Source organism: Astatotilapia calliptera, chromosome 3, assembly GCF_964374335.1.
Source record: "Astatotilapia calliptera chromosome 3, fAstCal68.1, whole genome shotgun sequence".
Lineage (NCBI taxonomy): Eukaryota > Metazoa > Chordata > Actinopteri > Cichliformes > Cichlidae > Astatotilapia > Astatotilapia calliptera.
In genome coordinates this window covers 47,043,029-47,058,937 of record NC_137424.1, presented here as the reverse complement: position 1 = coordinate 47,058,937, position 15,909 = coordinate 47,043,029, and the positions used below count along the sequence as shown (strand labels likewise).

At 42.9% G+C, this 15,909-nt stretch overlaps 1 long non-coding RNA gene across 1 annotated transcript in view; it reads right to left on the bottom strand.

The window, feature by feature from the left end:
• Positions 1–1,918: 1,918 nt before the first annotated feature.
• LOC113018953 (uncharacterized) overlaps positions 1,919–15,909 on the bottom strand; it is an 18,089-nt gene continuing 4,098 nt past the window's right edge. The window contains exons 3-8 of the long non-coding RNA XR_013906128.1: positions 5,592–5,651; positions 3,800–3,862; positions 3,106–3,165; positions 2,706–2,768; positions 2,387–2,452; positions 1,919–2,281 (exon numbers count right to left, since the gene is read on the bottom strand). This is a non-coding gene — a long non-coding RNA (uncharacterized LOC113018953). The remainder of the gene's footprint in view (positions 2,282–2,386; positions 2,453–2,705; positions 2,769–3,105; positions 3,166–3,799; positions 3,863–5,591; positions 5,652–15,909) is intronic.

Below are 15,909 nucleotides of genomic sequence, written 5' to 3'. Positions count from 1 at the left end.
GGTCGCCACATTATCAGAGGGTCAACATAGAGAGAGAGAATCAGCCATTCTCAAGGACATCTTTGGTCTGTCAGAGGAAGTCAGAGTAAAGTTTATTCTGGCTTACTCTGTGGGAAACTCCACAGAGAAATATATGAGCAGGCTGTGGTTAGTACTGCGAGCCAAGTGTGCTAATCATAGATAGACATTTAATTTTAAATATAAAAAAAATGTGATCCCACACATAATTCTCTATCATCTTGATGAAGATGTTGGAAGGGACTGGGACCAGAACAATGAACCTTAGGTGCCTTGGTTGGAGGTCAACTGTAGCAGCGCAGGAACACAGAGGCCCTCTGAACTCGGTGGCGAAAAATCCATGGCGTCTGGTCCTGGTTGCTCAGGGCCCATGGGCTCTGATTCTGTTTGTATGGGATGACTGGTGATTAGAGCAGCACTGAAGGCTTCAGAGATGACTCGGGAACCTGGAGCTGCTCAGGAGGCTTTGGTAGCCTGGGTTTCTAAAGCTTGAGCTGCACAGGGCTCACAGATTAGCAATTATCCTGGGCAACATAGGTGGGAGCTTCTACCTGGAAGAGGGAGCTCGAGGAGTTAAGGTTGCAGATGCCTCAGACTAACTAGGTGCAGAACCACCAATGAACTGCTTGGTATCATCAAGCCAGAAGAGCTGGCCAACATTGAGTCAGGAATTTCCAGAAAAATGGGCAAAGGTGAGCTCCCCAGACATGCTGCAGGTCTTGGGCTGGTAACTACTACTTCAGCATCAAGAGCTTCTTCATCGTGCGAGATGCAAGTACTGGCAGAAAAGAAGAAATGGTGAGCATGGAGGATGAAGAGTGAGGGGCTGGTGAAAGGCTAAGCCTAAGCAGAGGAGAAGTGGTGGACCAGGACATCTTTCTACATTGGTGCTGCAGTGGTGGAGAGAAGCTCTGTCAATGTGTCAAATCTTTTCGTCCATTTGCTTCACCAAGGACAGATCACACAAAGACCCCTTTAACAGCTCATTTGGAAGTACAGAGATATGCTGGTCATTTGATGTAGGGCAGCCTACGTGGATATGTAAATGATATGTCAATTACAGATAGGGTTGCCAACTTTTAAATATCAAATAAGGGACACCGTGGCGTGCCAGAAGCACAGTGCACAACAAGCTGGGCATAGTGTAAAAATGCACTGTGTGTGACATTGCGGGTAACCATCAATTTTCATGATATTTGGTAGAATAAGGGACAAACCAATTTTGCTCATTATATGGGATGTGCCAGCTGAAATGGGACAGTTGGCAACACTAATTACAGAATACCCATATGAGGTCCTATACAGGCCCAGACTGAGTGTCATGTTGTGCTGTTTTTCTGTTCCTGTCCCTGAATCCTGGTTTGTCCCTCCTGGGGACAACTCTGTTTCTGCCTTTCTGCTCCCAGCAATTCTCCGGACTCCAAAAAGAACACAGATTGGACATTTCAGTTTCTCACTCTTCCACTTCTTCAGCCGGTGAGTCACAGACAGTTGTTCTGTGTCTATGCTCTCTGTCTACCAGCTGTCAGAGCTAAAATATATTTTCCATAAGCTTGTAAGTACCTAAGTACACTTGCACACATTCAGCTTAGATTGTTCTTTGTCATTTTAGTTCTGTAGTCAAAGAGATGAAGATAAGGTCTTTCATGACTCTGTGAAAAGTCCCGGGCAGATATTATTTTTGGGCCTTGCCACCACACTGAACTGGAGCAAACACAGCATCTCACATTCTGCATGTTTATATGTATGTATCTCTCTCTCTCAGACACACACACACAACCACAGACACACATATTATAATATGAACGCATATTTTCATGGAGAAAAAGCAAATTATTCCATAATTGACATCAACAGGTTCATTAGTATTTTGCACAAATACAGTCAGATATATATCATATTATATCAGTCTTCTTTTAATAATGTAGAAGATTATTGCATACAAAAGTATACCGTGTTTATTGCCCAAACATTAATAAACCATATGTAACACTGAAAAAGCTGACTGTAAGTCATGCTGTTATTATCACTGAGTGAATAGAGAGAGCATGAAACTAAACAGAAGCACACCAGTTTGTACTTTTTTGTGCTAAAATACAGTAATATGTCTACAGTTATTAATACAGATATTGTATTTCATAATGATGATGACCTATAACTCTTATACTTATTGGGTGTGTATGACACTTGGGTAGCAGAGGAGCAACAGTGGCTTCATAAAAAGCTTCATTTTGGGGTTGCTGTTACAGCTCTCCTCACTGATCTGTAAAGCAAAAAAGACAACAAGATTTCCAATTTGAAACAATATTATGAGCTAAAGAACAAGAATAAATCATCACATCATACTCCATCATGTCAGCATAAATACCTAGAGTGCTCCCTCATTTGACTTCAGAGTAAATTGCTTCATCAGCTGACACAAGACTTGATTTTCCTGTAATGGAGAGAAGTTTACTTAAAAGACTTGTGTAGTCTCATAACAACAACAACAACAACAACAACAAAAACAACAATAATTTTCTTAAACCACAGGTTAACAAAGTTTTCTTTATCACTGTTTTTATTAGTGATATAAACAAAAATGCACACACACACAAACAAACAGATTTACATTTTTAAATTTAATCATAAATCATTATAATAAATTATCCATGTCATCACTGTAAATGATTGCAGGCTTTACTCACCCTTGTTTGTCTTAGTATTTCCTTTATCCCGGTAGTTGACCTGAGCATACATTGGACTGTCCTCTAAGAGAGATATGAGATTTCAGCATACATTTGTGCAACACAAATATCACATACAGCTGATGGATCAACGGAAAAAGGTGGATGGAGGTAAAATATAAGAAATTTACAACGGTCTGAAGATAATCTCACAAGTGAAGAAAGAAAGTGCAAGTAGCTTGGACACAGCGGTACCTAAATATTACACATTTTTTACATATATCTTTGCAAAAATGTTCAAAATCTTAACTTTAAAGCTCAAATACTAAAGATGACATATCTAACTTTTGCCTTCAACGTTTTATGCAAAAAATGTTAAGTGAGGATATAGTTAGATTTAATAATTATATTTTCATATTACCTAGAGCTCTTTTTAATTTGACTTCGGAGTAAACATTGGTTGATTCAGGACTTGATTTTCCTGTAAGTAGAAAGACAATTATTTAAACTTCTTCATATTCTCATAATTAAAATCAATAACTGTTTTTTATATCGTAGTTGTCCAAAAATTAGAAAATAAAACAGCACAAAAAAATAAATAAATAGAAAAAAACAAACAAAAAAAAACATGGGCTTTTTTTGCTGCATGGAAGAGAAATCAAATCAAAGTTTTATATAGACGCCTTGAAATATAAAATAAATTAATAATTAAAACAAATTAAATTTTAAAAACTGATTAGTCATTAGATATGAATGCACCTGATTTTACTTGTGCTGAAACAGAGAATGGAATTGATTCTTCGTCTTCTTATTATTATTACTATTACTACTAATAAAAGTGCTTCCTAATGTGATTATTTATGCACTGCTACTGCTACACTGCTACAACAGTAATCTATAAGATATATTTTATATAAAAAAAAAAATCAATGTACTTGTACTTAGATGAACAATTCATATAAAAAAGATTATATCAATTAAAAAAGATAAAAAAATAAGCTTTTATTAAATTATGTAAACTGTGAATAGAAATTGTAACATAGGAAGATTTACATCTTTAAGATAAGAAACAGACTGAACATTACTCAGTGGAGATGATGGCAGACTTTGCTCACCTTTGTTTTTCTTGGCTTTTTGTTTTTTGTGGTGGTTGATCTCAGCATACATCAGACTGTCCTCTAAAAGAGAAGTGATATTTATTCAGCAGAAATATGATATGTAGCTATTCACTGAAGGGACAAGAGGTTGACTGAAACTGAAATGAAAATCAACTGTTGTCTTTATGTATGCTTAGCTGTCTTAGACAAAAGACATACAATGTGCTTTATATTTAAAGATATAGATAAGTTCATGTAGAGGAGACTGGGTATGGTTGTAACATGGGGAGAGTTGTAACGCCACTAATCTCATCCTATCTATCTCAGGGATGAGATAGGAGTCATATGATGATTTCAGTTTTTACCCACTTCCATCCCTGATTTCACATGGTGCTTGTCATGGTTGCAAGTGTATGCAGATTTTATTGAGAACAAACTGCTTGTGACATACAAAAGTTTTTTTGTTTTGTTTTTTGTAGCAAATTTGACCCATGCACAGCTACCAGTCTCCTTTTCTGGCCCTGGCAGCTACTGTAAAAATACTGGATACATGAGTATGATGATAGCACCATAGCTAGACTGGCCATCGGGCATACCGGGCATTTGCCCGGCGGGCCGATGGTCATTTTCCGTCTTTATGGGTTTTTTGTTGTTGGGTTTTTTTTTTAAATGGTATAATCAGATGCTGGCAGATGTGTAAAAATAAGTCAGTTGTTTGGTGGTGGCTATGGTGGAGCTTCCACAGAGGCCAGCAGGTGGATGAGGGAAATGGGAGGCAGGAGGAGGAGAGACTGGAGGCGGCCACCGGTCCCAGTGTCAGGTGAACTGAACTTCAGGTAAGAAGTTATGACCTGCAGTCTATCTGGGTCAGATGTAAACCAAGTTCAGGTGTAGTTTATTTTCGTTATGCTTACTTTTTACAGTCAGTTACAATAACTCGTACTGTGTACTAGCTAGCATGACGGAGTTTCGTCCCGTATTCAAAGAAAATATTACGCGTTTTGTATTGAGCTGAAAAGGAAGCGATTTGTTCCATACCTTAGCTGAAATTAAAAAGACACAAAGCTGGAGTTATTATGTGTCTTTGCTGTGCAGTTGCCTCTTCTTCTCTCATGCTCAGACCACACTCCACCACACAGACTTGCATTGTACTAACTTTTTACTAAGTGTCTGTTGTATTATGAAAGTTTGCTCTACTAAACTAATGTACACAGCTGCACATGCCAGGGTGTGTTTGAGATATGGTCAGTCACAGAGAAATAGAGACAAAAACTGTTCTTTTATTCCAATACATCACTTTTTTGAAGCACATTCTCTGGTGTCGACTTACACTTCTCCCCAGCATGTGTTACAACCCACCCTGATTGTGGAGTAGGTGATAACAAAGGAACACCATGTATTTAACATTAACACACAAGGTCTGTGGTATTCTTGCAGGGCTTTGAATGGTTGACATTTATAGGGAAAAATGGGTAATTTGTGTAAAGGTTTGTGACCTCTAGCACAAAAATTAATTGTGTTATGGGTGCTGGAGCAAAATGTGTTACAACCATACCTGGTCTCCCCTAAAACACGCAAACTAACAAAACAAAAAAAAAACCCCAAAAAATATGGGGGAATATCTCTAAGAAACAGCTGGAAACCATTTCTAAAATCATACTTTAGATGCAATAAAAATAACATATTTTAAACAAAGTAGACTTCTTGTTTTTTGGATATGAATTTCCACATGTGCGCAAGATTCAACTCTAGTGATCAGTACTACTACATGCAACGACCAGATCACTGGATGAGACTGTTGTGACCTTACCTGCAGCTCCCATCTTTACATCGGAGTAAATGGCACTCTCCTCCGCTCTACAAAGCCTCCCTGTCACGATAATGAAATCCACAAAGGAAAAAAAATAAATAATATATTATATATATATATATATATATATATATATGTATTAGGGCTGGGTATCGTCACTGATTTCTAGAATCGATTCAATTCCGATTCACAAGGTCCCGAATCGATTCGATCCACGATTCGATTTAATTCGATTTAATTCGATTCGATTTAAATCTGGGAAATTTTGACAGTCAGAAATATTATAATTCAGATCAGTACATTTACATATTTTTGTATCAATAAAAAGGAAGCTGACACACGCAAGACTTTATCAAAGGTGTAAGCAGATGCCTTTGTGTCAAAGCAGCTGAAGATAAAACACAGAAAAACATGAAGGTGATTTTCCTGGCCTGGGATTTTATAAAAAATATTCTGCAGTACATCACAAACGAAAGAAAACCATTAATCAACATATGAACATTACCTCTGACGTTACAGCGGTTTTATTAGAGACACGGTTAAGCGTTTTGCATTTTGAATAATTTTAAAAAGTTTAAATTTGTTACTGTCATATTCCCATATATCATTGTGATGTTGTTTATTCTATTACTCTTGTTCTCTTCTGCTTGTTTTCTTTTTTTCTTTCTCAACAGGTGATCCAGGTGATCGATATATGCATTTTTTTTTTCTTTCTTTTTTTTTTTCCTGCCCATTCTGTTGGTTTTTGTTTTTTGCCCTTCTCCCCTGTCCCTCTTCTCAGCTGTTTCTCTTTCCCTCTTTCTTTCTCCCCTTCTTTCCTCCAGTCAAGTCTGTCCCGTATTCAGCAAGTGAAAATAAAATAAACAATAAAAGGTGAATCAAATGGACCATTATGGCAAGGCTGGGATGGTCAGTTTGGTAAAGTAAATCCGTTGGGCATCTTTCTTTGCCTTTAGACAATAATTCTGATGGCAAAAGAGCCAAACGGGACAGGCAAAAAAAAAAAAAAAACAGTTTAAATTTGTTCAGTATTGAACAGCAGAAATTAGGTTTTCTTTTCGGAAGAATGTAAAAGGGAAAAAACCAGCGGCTGACAGCGCTGTAAACAACAGTAGACTTGTGCGTAACAAGCAAGCGAATAATGAAGAAAGGGAAACTGTTCGAGAGAGAGACAGAGAGATGTGCATCGCGGTGGAAGCAAAACAGTAAAAGTCAGAGTGAATTCATGACGATGTTTATGTGAAGCGTTTGGATCTTCTTTTGCTGCTGGTTCGGTCAGTATTGTTTGGAGAGAGATCAAACTAACAGCTTTAGAATCGGCTCATAAAGGGCGTAAACACAAAGCGCGGACCCGCCGACAGATCAGAATCAGCGAGCTGTCGGCTTTCAGCCCCGACCTGAGAAAAGCGACATCTAACTGATTCTGATCCGCGGGTCACGCTGTGTGTTTAAGTCTATGTGCAGAATCCGTGTACCTGCTCTCATTTACTGTCTTAACTGTTTGGTGGTTCTTGAAATTTTGTGAGATGTCACCAGAGATTCTGGCATTTCGGGCAAAATAAATTTATATTAAAAAAATCGATTCGGGATTTTAATGAATCGATTTTACGTTATCCAAGCCAGAATCGATTTTAATCGATGAATCGATTATAAAAACCCACCCTAGTATGTATATATATATATATATATATATATGCATAAGAAATACAGCAAGCTGTCCATACCTGAGGCCTTGGAAACTGCCAAGCAAAGACTCACAGCCTTGGCCAGCCGCTTGAGGAGGTACACCAGAGAGATAGAAGGCAGGAGAATAAACCAGCTGTTCTCCACAGAACCAGCAAAGGTGTACTCTCAGTGGCAAGGGAACAATAATAATAAGAGAACAGCACCACCAATGCTGGAGACGGAGCAATACTGGAAGAGCATATGGGAGAAGGACGCAACCCATAACGGCAATGCTCAGTGGCTAGTGGATCTGAGGGCAGACCACAGCGACCTCCCTGAACAGGGTCCAGTAACCATCACAGTGGCAGATATCCAAGAAAGGGTCTCCAGTATGAAGAGTTGGACAGCACCAGGGCCCGACATGGTTCACGCCTACTGGCTAAAGAAGCTGACTGCACTCCACGAGCGTCTGGCAGCACAAATGAACCAGCTGCTAGTTAACGAGAGACACCCGGAATGGCTAACCGAAGGTCGGACGGTCCTGATCCCCAAGGACCCCAAGAAGGGACCGGTCCCCTCCAACTACCGACCAATAACCTGCCTCAGTACTACATGGAAGCTCCTGTCAGGCATCATATCGGCTAAGATGAACAGGCACATGGGTCAATACATGAGCGGGACACAGAAAGGAATTGGCAAAAATACCAGAGGCGCAAAACACCAGCTACTGGTAGACAGAACAGTCAGCCGAGACTGCAAGACCAGACTGACCAACCTGTGCACTGCCTGGATTGATTACAAGAAGGCCTATGACTCAATGCCCCACAGCTGGATACTGGAATGCCTAGAATTGTACAAGATCAATGGGACCCTAAGAGCCTTCATCAGGAACTCAATGGGGATGTGGCGCACAACACTAGAGGCCAACTCCAAGCCCATAGCACAAGTCACCATCAAGTGCGGGATCTACCAAGGAGATGCTCTGTCCCCACTGCTGTTCTGCATAGGCCTGAACCCCCTCAGTGAGATCATTAACAAGACTGGCTACGGATACCGACTACGGAACGGAGCAGTTGTCAGCCACCTCCTGTACATGGATGACATCAAGCTGTATGCCAAGAGTGAACGAGACATCGATTCACTGATCCACACTACCAGGCTATACAGCAATGACATTGGAATGTCGTTCGGACTGGAGAAGTGTAGTCGGATGGTAACAAAGAGAGGGAAGGTAGTCAGAACTGAGGGGATTGAACTACCAGAAGGCAACATTGCAGACATAGAGGACAGTTACAAGTACCTGGGGATCCCGCAGGCGAATGGGAACCATGAAGAGGCCGCTAGAAAGGCTGCAACCACCAAGTACCTGCAGAGGGTCAGGCAAGTCCTGAGGAGTCAGCTGAATGGTAAGAACAAGATCCGGGCCATCAACACGTACGCCCTGCCCGTGATCAGGTACCCTGCTGGGGTAATAGGCTGGCCAAAGGAGGAGATAGAAGCCACTGACATAAAGACAAGAAAGCTCCTTACCATGCATGGAGGGTTTCACCCCAAGTCCAGCACCCTGAGGCTGTACGCTAAGCGGAAGGAAGGGGGCCGGGGACTGGTGAGTGTCAGCACCACAGTCCAGGATGAGACAACGAACATCCAAGAATACATTGGGAAGATGGCCCCAACTGACCGAGTGCTCAGTGAATACCTCAGGCAGCAGAAACCCAAGAAAGAGGAGGGAGACGAGGAACCATCATGGAAGGACAGGCCCCTGCACGGTATGTACCACCGGCAGATAGAGGAGGTGGCTGATATCCAGAAATCCTACCAGTGGCTGGACAAAGCTGGACTGAAAGACAGCACAGAGGCACTAATCATGGCAGCACAAGAACAAGCTCTGAGTACAAGATCCACAGAGGCTGGGGTCTATCACACCAGGCAAGACCCCAGGTGCAGGCTGTGTAAAGATGCCCCAGAGACAATCCAGCACATAACAGCAGGGTGCAAGATGCTAGCAGGCAAGGCATACATGGAACGCCATAACCAGGTGGCCGGCATAGTGTACAGGAACATCTGTGCCGAGTATAACCTGGAAGTCCCGAGGTCAAAATGGGAGATGCCCCCAAGGGTGGTGGAGAATGACCGAGCTAAGATCCTGTGGGACTTCCAGATACAGACGGACAAAATGGTGGTGGCTAACCAACCGGACATAGTGGTGGTAGACAAACAGAAGAAGAAGGCCATAGTGATCGATGTAGCGGTTCCGAATGACAGCAATATCAGGAAGAAGGAACACGAGAAGCTGGAGAAATACCAAGGGCTCAGAGAAGAGCTCGAGAGGATGTGGAGGGTGAAGGTAACGGTGGTCCCTGTGGTAATCGGAGCACTAGGTGCGGTGACTCCCAAGCTAGGCGAGTGGCTCCAGCAGATCCCGGGAATAACATCGGAGATCTCTGTCCAGAAGAGCGCAGTCCTGGGAACAGCTAAGATACTGCGCAGGACCCTCAAGCTCCCAGGCCTCTGGTAGAGGACCCGAGCTTGAAGGATAAACCGCCCGCAGGGGCGTGCTGGGTGTTATATATATATATATATATATATATATATATATATATATATATATATATATATATATATATATATATATATATATATATTAGGGGTGCAACGATATTTGTATCGATATTGAACCGTTCGATACAGTGCTTTCGGTTCTGTACGCATATGTATCGAACAATACAAAATTTGTAATTTATTTTATCAACTTTCCTTCTGACGATGCTGTCTGTGTTGAGCGCTCAGTGAATCTGCGTTCGACTACTCCGCCTAGGCTGCACTGTCGAGCGCAGATCCACTGAGCGCTCAACACAGACAGCATCATCAGAAGGAAGAGCGCAGGGCAAGCTAGCGAGACAGAAGTTAAGCTCTCCTTGCAACATGGCAAATTGAACCTCCCCCACCCTCATTCAGATCTGGCGTTTTGGAATTATTTTGGTTTTCATGTGACGTATGACCCTGAAGGTAAGCGCGTCATGGACAAAAGTAAAACAGTATGTTGGATGTGCCACGCAATGCTTAATTACATGGGTGGGAACTAGTGTGTTAGCGCAGTTAGCTCGTTAACGTGTTGGCCGTCTAGCCCCATGCACGGGGCGATCAGGGGTAGCTCGTTAACGGAGATTTGCCGTGTTGTGGCGTTAAGGTCATTTCAACGACATTAACCTGAAAGCACTAGTGGGAACACAACGAATATGACTGAACATTTACATCATCCTAGTGCAAAGACAAGTGGAAGCAGACAAAAACGACAAGCATGCATGCTACAAACTTTACCCGAGTCATTTAGACAGCCGTTAGCACATGATTCTCCTTATGGGGACCTGATATGTTTAATATGCTGCTGAGAATATAGCCCAGAAGAAGTGTATAGTATAGCTTTTATTTTGGAAAGAGCCATTTCTCTGTAATAAACTCTCTTTTCCAAAGATGAGTGATTCCTCAATCAGATACAGGCCTCGCAATATCGCTAGCCCGACGTCCCGGGGCTAGCGATTTTTCCAGTCGGGCTACCAAAATCTATCTCTGCCCTGCCCGTCGGGCTATCGTAGGAAGGAAAAATATATATCAATGCTTTTGCATTCTTTCGGAAATGTAGCTGGGTAATTATGTCATTGGCATCGGTGAGCCACTGTCAATATGTGGCATATTGAAATCGCGTTTGAATTTGCACTTGTTTTTTGCTTTCACTTTGCAATCGCGCGAACTGTGTATAGAGAGCGACAGCACTGATTGGTGAGTGATGATAATTTGCGCACCAATTCCTCTGACATCGTCTTATCAATCTCCCGCAGCAAGCTTAAACATGTGAGAGGTTGATCGCACAGAGAATCGCTGAGCGTTATGTGAGTGCGTGTGTAAAAGCAGCAGGATATATATTTTAGTTCTGCTGAGCCAAATAAGACAGGTCAGGGTGAAGAAGTGACAGCCAAAGAAAAGCTTACCACAAAACGGAAAAGTTATGACAAATCAGACTATAAGGCAAAAAGAAAGTGCATCTTTATGGTTTCATGGACAAAATAATTTCTGTGGCTGCGATATGATGAGCTAAATAACCAGGGGTGCACATAAGTGGTCCGCAGGTGCGCATTCGCTGTCAAAATAAAAAACACGCACAAGGGTTAGGGTTAAATTTAAAAACTGTACTTTTGAGTTAAAATATATATTTATAATTTTAATAAATGACAAATTAAAAAGGCATGAACATTTTTTTGTATCGAAAAAATATCGAACCGTGACACCAAAGTATCGAACCGAACCGAACCGTGAATTTTGTGTATCGTTGCACCCCTAATATATATATATATATATATATGTGTGTGTGTGTGTGTGTGTGTGTGTGTGTGTGTGTGTGTATGTATATATGTGTATATATATATGTATATATGTATGTATTAGGGGTGCAACGATACACAAAATTCAAGGTTTGGTTCGATACTTTGGTGTCACGGTTTGATATCTTTTCGATACAAAAAAAATGTTCATGCCTTTTTAATTTGTCATTTATTAAAATTATAAATATATATTTTAACTCAAAAGTACAGTTTTTAAATTTTATGTTGCTGAAACAAAAAAGTAATAAAACAAATAAATATATCTCAGGGCTCGCAAAATTTCAAAATCCCTGGTAGCCCTTCGGGCAGGGACTCTTCAGTTTTTGGTAGCCCAAAATAAATTTAAGTAGCCCGAATAAAAAAGAGAGCAATTTTTTAATTGCTGTTAGGTTTCCTGCTTTGTTTCCTTTACAATATTATACATTAAAGTATAATATTGTATAATTATATAATATTAACTTCTTATCTTGTGCGCGTTTTTTATTTTGACAGCGAATGCGCACCTGCGGACCACTTATGTGCACCCCTGGTTATATAGCTTGTCATATTGCAGCCACAGAAATTCTTTTGTCCATGAAGCCATAAAGATGCACTTTCTTTTTGCCTTATAGTCTGATTTGTCATAACTTTTCCGTTTTGTGGTAAGCTTTTCTTTGGGTGTCACTTCTTCACCCTGACCTGTCTTATTTGGCTCAGCAGAACTAAAATATATATCCTGCTGCTTTTACACACGCACTCACATAACGCTCAGCGATTCTCTGTGCGATCAACCTCTCACATGTTTAAGCTTGCTGCGGGAGATTGATAAGACGATGTCAGAGGAATTGGTGCGCAAATTATCGTCACTCACCAATCAGTGCTGACGCTCTCTATACACAGTTCGCCCGATTGCAAAGTGAAAGCAAAAAACAAGCGCAAATTCAAACGCGATTTCAATATGTCACATATTGACGGTGGCTCACTGATGCCAATGACATAATTACCCAGCTACATTTCCGAAAGAATGCAAAAGCATTGATATATATTTTTCCTTCCTACGATAGCCCGACGGGCAGGGCAGAGGTAGATTTTGGTAGCCCGACTGGAAAAATCGCTAGCCCCGGGACGTCGGGCTAGCGATATTGCGAGTCCTGTATCTGATTGAGGAATCACTCATCTTTGGAAAAGAGAGTTTATTACAGAGAAATGGCTCTTTCCAAAATAAAAGCTATACTATATGCTTCTTCTGGGCTATATTCAACATATTAGGTCCCCATAAGGAGAATTATGTGCTAACGGCTGTCTAAATGACTCGGGTAAAGTTTGTAGTATGCCTGCTTGTTGTTTTTGTCTGCTTCCACTTGTCTTTTGCCTGGGGCTGGACGGCCAACACGTTAACGAGCTAACTGCGCTAACACACTACTTCCCACCCATGTAATTGAGCTTTGCGTGGCACATCCAACATACTGTTTTACTTTAGTCCATGACGCGCTTACCTTCAGGGTCATACGTCACATGAAGACCAAAATAGTTCCAAACGCCACATCTGAATGAGGGTGGGGGAGGTTCAATTTGCCATGTTGCAAGGAGAGCTTAACTTCTGTCTCGCTAGCTTGCCCTGCGCTCAGTGAATCTGCGTTCGACTACTCCGCCTAGGCTGCACTGTCGAGCGCAGATCCACTGAGCACTCAACACAGACAGCATCGTCAGAAGGAAAGTTGATAAAATAAATAAAAAATTTTGTATTGTTCGATACATATGCGTACCGAACCGAAAGCACTGTATCGAACGGTTCAATATCGATACGAGTATCGTTGCACCCCTAGTATGTATATATATATATATATATATATATACATATAAAAACACCCAGCACGCCCCTGCGGGCGGTTTATCCTTCAAGCTCGGGTCCTCTACCAGAGGCCTGGGAGCTTGAGGGTCCTGCGCAGTATCTTAGCTGTTCCCAGGACTGCGCTCTTCTGGACAGAGATCTCCGATGTTATTCCCGGGATCTGCTGGAGCCACTCGCCTAGCTTGGGAGTCACCGCACCTAGTGCTCCGATTACCACAGGGACCACCGTTACCTTCACCCTCCACATCCTCTCGAGCTCTTCTCTGAGCCCTTGGTATTTCTCCAGCTTCTCGTGTTCCTTCTTCCTGATATTGCTGTCATTCGGAACCGCTACATCGATCACTATGGCCTTCTTCTTCTGTTTGTCTACCACCACTATGTCCGGTTGGTTAGCCACCACCATTTTGTCCGTCTGTATCTGGAAGTCCCACAGGATCTTAGCTCGGTCATTCTCCACCACCCTTGGGGGCATCTCCCATTTTGACCTCGGGACTTCCAGGTTATACTCGGCACAGATGTTCCTGTACACTATGCCGGCCACCTGGTTATGGCGTTCCATGTATGCCTTGCCTGCTAGCATCTTGCACCCTGCTGTTATGTGCTGGATTGTCTCTGGGGCATCTTTACACAGCCTGCACCTGGGGTCTTGCCTGGTGTGATAGACCCCAGCCTCTGTGGATCTTGTACTCAGAGCTTGTTCTTGTGCTGCCATGATTAGTGCCTCTGTGCTGTCTTTCAGTCCAGCTTTGTCCAGCCACTGGTAGGATTTCTGGATATCAGCCACCTCCTCTATCTGCCGGTGGTACATACCGTGCAGGGGCCTGTCCTTCCATGATGGTTCCTCGTCTCCCTCCTCTTTCTTGGGTTTCTGCTGCCTGAGGTATTCACTGAGCACTCGGTCAGTTGGGGCCATCTTCCCAATGTATTCTTGGATGTTCGTTGTCTCATCCTGGACTGTGGTGCTGACACTCACCAGTCCCCGGCCCCCTTCCTTCCGCTTAGCGTACAGCCTCAGGGTGCTGGACTTGGGGTGAAACCCTCCATGCATGGTAAGGAGCTTTCTTGTCTTTATGTCAGTGGCTTCTATCTCCTCCTTTGGCCAGCCTATTACCCCAGCAGGGTACCTGATCACGGGCAGGGCGTACGTGTTGATGGCCCGGATCTTGTTCTTACCATTCAGCTGACTCCTCAGGACTTGCCTGACCCTCTGCAGGTACTTGGTGGTTGCAGCCTTTCTAGCGGCCTCTTCATGGTTCCCATTCGCCTGCGGGATCCCCAGGTACTTGTAACTGTCCTCTATGTCTGCAATGTTGCCTTCTGGTAGTTCAATCCCCTCAGTTCTGACTACCTTCCCTCTCTTTGTTACCATCCGACTACACTTCTCCAGTCCGAACAACATTCCAATGTCATTGCTGTATAGCCTGGTAGTGTGGATCAGTGAATCGATGTCTCGTTCACTCTTGGCATACAGCTTGATGTCATCCATGTACAGGAGGTGGCTGACAACTGCTCCGTTCCGTAGTCGGTATCCGTAGCCAGTCTTGTTAATGATCTCACTGAGGGGGTTCAGGCCTATGCAGAACAGCAGTGGGGACAGAGCATCCCCTTGGTAGATCCCGCACTTGATGGTGACTTGTGCTATGGGCTTGGAGTTGGCCTCTAGTGTTGTGCGCCACATCCCCATTGAGTTCTTGATGAAGGCTCTTAGGGTCCCATTGATCTTGTACAATTCTAGGCATTCCAGTATCCAGCTGTGGGGCATTGAGTCATAGGCCTTCTTGTAATCAATCCAGGCAGTGCACAGGTTGGTCAGTCTGGTCTTGCAGTCTCGGCTGACTGTTCTGTCTACCAGTAGCTGGTGTTTTGCGCCTCTGGTATTTTTGCCAGTTCCTTTCTGTGTCCCGCTCATGTATTGACCCATGTGCCTGTTCATCTTAGCCGATATGATGCCTGACAGGAGCTTCCATGTAGTACTGAGGCAGGTTATTGGTCGGTAGTTGGAGGGGACCGGTCCCTTCTTGGGGTCCTTGGGGATCAGGACCGTCCGACCTTCGGTTAGCCATTCCGGGTGTCTCTCGTTAACTAGCAGCTGGTTCATTTGTGCTGCCAGACGCTCGTGGAGTGCAGTCAGCTTCTTTAGCCAGTAGGCGTGAACCATGTCAGGCCCTGGTGCTGTCCAACTCTTCATACTGGAGACCCTTTCTTGGATATCTGCCACTGTGATGGTTACTGGACCCTGTTCAGGGAGGTCGCTGTGGTCTGCCCTCAGATCCACTAGCCACTGAGCATTGCCATTATGGGTTGCATCCTTCTCCCATATGCTCTTCCAGTATTGCTCCGTCTCCAGCCTTGGTGGTGCTGTTCTCTTATTGTTCCCTTGCCACTGAGAGTACACCTTTGCTGGTTCTGTGGAGAACAGCTGGTTTATTCTCCTGCCTTCTAT